Raw genomic sequence first — 4,729 nt, 5'->3', positions numbered from 1 at the left:
GCTGCGCACCGGGGGCGTCGTCCCGCCGCGCGCGCGGCTGGTGGCCTTAACCTTGTTTCTTTCATTAAGGGAGTATTTACTTCTCCTTTGACATATTTAATACTCATTAAAAAGTACTGATTGGGGCCAGCCGGTGACTTTGTGGTTAAGGCACTGTATTCCCACCTGACCAACTGCAGTTCGAGTCCTGGACCTGGCAGCTTATTTTCTCACACTCTCTCTCTTTCTATCTCCCTATGTTGACCAAAAATTAAAATGATAATAACAATGATAAATAAAATTAAATAAATAATTATTTTAAGAAATCTTTTAAAATTTTTTTTTTAATTTTTTAAAATATTGATTGGTTCAATCACATCACCTATAAATAATAGAAGATCCAATTTTTTAAATACCTTTAAAATCCACACATGCTAGGACCAGCAGATGGCATAATGGTTACATCACTGGAGTCCCACATGGCTGACTGTGGTTTGAGTCCCGCACTCCACAGCTTGAAACTCATACCAAGTACATGTGTGTGCATGCCAAAAATCCCAAGAAGAATGGAGGAGAAGAGATTGCGGCATGGCCATTCACTCTGAGGGGTGATTTCTCACTTTGTGTCTCTCCATCTCTCTGTCTGACGAGCACACATGCCCTATGGCAAAAATCTTTTTAAAAAAAATACACACATGCACAAATATACACCTGATATTACCACTGTGAACTTAGGCTCCTTAGAATTAACCTGAATCTTGGGTCCAGCAGTTAGCGTAATGGCTATGTCGCTTGACTCCCATGTAGTTGACTGGGGTTCAAGTCCCGGACTCAGAAGCTTAAACTCACTCTGGGCATGTGTACGTGCGTGCCCAAGATCCCAGGAGGAGAAGGGATTGTGGCATGGCCATTCCCCCTGGGGGGGTGATTTCTCACTTTCTATCTCTCTGCCTCTCTCTCTGTCTCTCTCTGCCTTTCTGGCGAGCGCATGTGCCCTATAGTGAAACCTCTCCAAAAAAAGAAAAAAAAAGAATTAACCTGAATCTTTAACCTTATCACCAATTCTGTATGAAAATCCATGTGTTCATATAAGGTTAGATTCTGTTCCATAGAGGGTGAAGCTTTCTGGACTGTCAACTTAGGGCTCAGAATGGTGACTGCAAGTGTTATTTGGCCAGGGTGACCAGTTCATCCCTGGATTTGCTCAGAGGTTTCCTAGTTTTAGCACTGAGAGTCCATCATCCTGGAAAGCCCATCAGTCCTGGGCAAGACAGGATGGTGAGCTGGTCACCATGCATTTCAATTCCAGTTAGGGCAAATGACCCTCTCTACCAACTTTCCTAGGAGCCCTATTCTCACTCTAGATTTCACAATTCATTGATGTGAGTGAATCTCTACCTTCAAAGAATTACTTGCAGTTTATCAACAGTTAATACGAGGGGACTTTAAAAGGTTCGTGGAAAAATGAAATTAAACTACAAGTTTATTTTGGTACAAAACATTTTTTTAACATACACATCTTCTGTTAACTTTTAGAAGACCCTGCAAATTTATATACATGCATATATACAACAAATCACAAAGAATGGCACAATTTCTTAGGGTTCTAGTGTTAACCACATCCCCCTCAGTAATTGATGTAGCCCTTAATAGGAATGGCTAGGGGAATGTCTCTTTTCTCCTCTTCCTGGTCTGATCCAGATTTTTTTTTTTTTTTAGAGGTTTTTCACTATAGGACGCGTGTGCTCGCCAGACAGAGAGACATAGAGACAGAAAGCGAGAAATCACCCCCCGGGGGGATGGTCACACCGCAATCCCTTCTCCTCCATTTTCCTCTCTGGATCTTGGGCATGCACGCACACGCGCCTGGCGTGAGTTTTAAGCCACTGGGTCCGGGATGCAAACCACAGTCGGCTACATGGGAGTCCAGCGACATAGCCATTACGCTAACTGCTGGTTCCCTGTTCCAGATTTTTTTAAGTAATTATTTAATTTTATTTATTTATTTATATTTATTTATTTATTTATTTATTTATTTATTTATTTATTTTAATTTGACCAGAGAGCAAGAAAGGGAAAGTGAGATAGCCAGCAGCCAGGTCCAGGACTCAAACCACAGTCATCCATGTCAGAGTCCAGCACCTTAACCACCACACCATCTACCAGCCCCATGATCCAGATCTTCTTATATCGTACAGGGTTAGTGTGATAGCTGATACCTCTTCATTCATCCACTCAATATATAAAGATCCCCACACACGCCTGGCAATGTGCTGGGCTCTAGGAATACAATAAAAAACAAAAGACACAATCTGCCCTTGTGGAGGAGACTGATACTAACCAATCTCCAAATAAACATGTAATTACTAACCGTGAGGAGAACAATGCAGAAGTCTAGAGTATAGTGACAGAATATAACAGAAGAAGCTCATTAGATAAAATCAGAGAGAGCTTCTCCGAAGAGGAAACATATAACCGAGTCATGATGATACAAGTTAAAACTACAGTGAAATACAACTTAATTCTCACCAGATGCAAAACTTAAAAAGTCAGACATACCAGAACTGGCAAAGAGGCAGTACAGAATGGACTTGCTGACTGTGAGTCGGAGGGTACGTTCATTGCTACTGAATGTCTCCTCTTCCCTTCCTCTGCTCTGAACCACATTTCCCAGGCTCCCTAGTTTGTGGGCTTCCTGTTAAGATTGGCCAGTGGAAAGCACAGGTGATTAAAAGGCAAGAGGAGAAGGGAAGCTTGCTACTTCTGGCCCTAACCCTTGGGAGTAGTTACTGATGAAAATAATGGAGGGGAAGTGATAGTAGGACACCAGCAGCCTGGGCAGAGGCAGTACCACTTTCAGCAGCTCCTGCCCTGCTTCAAGTAGTACCTCTCTGGTAGATCCAGAACCAGCTGCAGCTATGTTTCACAGCAAGAAGTATAGACCTGTGGGCTGAGCTTAAGGGCAGTAACAGCTTCTGATTCCTGGGGTCACTGCTTCTTCCTTTTGGGTCCTCAGCATTTTGCCACATTTGTTGTTTGTTTGTTTGTTTTTATAGTTTTCTATAGGGCATGTGTGTGAGAGATAGAGAGAAAGCATCCCCCAAGAGAGAACAGCCATGCTGCAATCCCCTCTCCTCCATTCTCCTCTCAGGATTTTGGACATGCATGAACATGTGTGCTTCATGTGTCTCAAGCCTCTGGGTCTGGACTCAAACCACATCGTTGACCCTGTGGGATCTGGCTGCCCTAACCACCTTACTACCAGTGAGCCACATTTGCTTTCTCCCCCCTTCCTCCTCCTCTCTCTCTCTCCCCCCCACACACACTCTAAAATGTATGGAGAGACTTCAAAAAGTTCACAGGAAAATGGCTTTAAAATACAAGTTTATATTGGTACAAAAAATTTTTTGAAATCCACGCATAGTTTTTTCATAATATGCATTTTTCCTTAATTTTTCAAAGACTCGCACAATGAGTCATTTGAGAATGAACTGAAGATATCTTGGCACTTCACTCCTAAATACTCTTAACAAAGACTAAAGGGCCCAACCTCTGTGGTGCAGTTAGTAGCAGAACATACAGCAGTGCTGGAAGCCACATGGCCAACCACAGGTTCCCATCCCCATCCCAGCTGACCTGAAACACACCAGGTGCATGCCCAAGATCCTGGCAAGGTAGAGGGCTGGGGAAAGGGGATAATGACATGCCCAGGCTCCACTGTGGGTGCTTCTCTCTTTCTCTGCCTCTCACTTGCATGTACACATGCTCTCATTCACAAATAAACTAAAATAAACTTTAAAAAAAGAATGAGGAAATAATAAGGAAAGAACATTATCATATATAACTCTAAAACTACTCACATTTTTAAATTAATAATTCCATGATATCACTCAATATTCATTTCATAGTTAAACGTCTCCACTTGTCCCAAGTATAGTCCTTTACAGGATTTTTTCCTCTAATCCAAGATTTGTGCATTGTGTCAGGTTACATCGGCACAATCACTTTTGAAAACCATTTGGCATTATCTTACAGAAATCCTTGCCCATATGCACCAGGAGATATGTATAATACGTCCACAGCTAAAACCTGGAAACAACCCATATGGAGGTAAAGGAAGGCAGAGGAAAAAGTCAGGGATGGCTTCAGCAGCTGAGTGGATGGAGGTGCGTTAGCTGCCTGCTTTCTCTGTATGTCCCTCAATGGTTCAGTTGCTTTCTGGTTTCAAAGTGTTCCCAGTTGCTGTTTGTAACTGCTCGAAATTCACTCTACCTGCTTTCTGCCTCTAAAACATTAAGAGCATTTTTATTGCTCTGGTGATTTCTGTCTCTGTTTGCCTTTCACAAAACCAAGAAATGTAGGCAACGCTGTGGAGGTAATTCCCCTCCGATGCCAAAGGACTCTATTACCAACCCTTATTCTGCACAGCCTCTGAGCATCCTCAGATGGTGTAATGACCTTTAATTCCAACTGCAGCCTGAAAGACTCCCCCATAACACAGAGGTCATTTTTCCTATGATTATGCCCTATCTTCCACTATGAAATGTCCCTCACTCCTCATCCCCACCCCTTACCCTCATTGCAGTGAGAGTTAAAAGCAATCACCTGCTGCCCAACAGTGTTTAACTGCTTCACTCTCTTATGCCTTCTTCATATGTGGGTTATATATGCAGTGGTGGAATATTCACTCAGTATTTAAATCTGTTTGTCTATAGTAACATGAATATGAATGGCTTGAGCCAACCTTCTA

Source organism: Tupaia chinensis, unplaced genomic scaffold (assembly GCF_000334495.1).
Source record: "Tupaia chinensis unplaced genomic scaffold, TupChi_1.0 Scaffold138390_1, whole genome shotgun sequence".
Taxonomy (NCBI): Eukaryota; Metazoa; Chordata; class Mammalia; order Scandentia; family Tupaiidae; genus Tupaia; species Tupaia belangeri.
Note: the sequence above shows the minus strand (reverse complement) of the source record.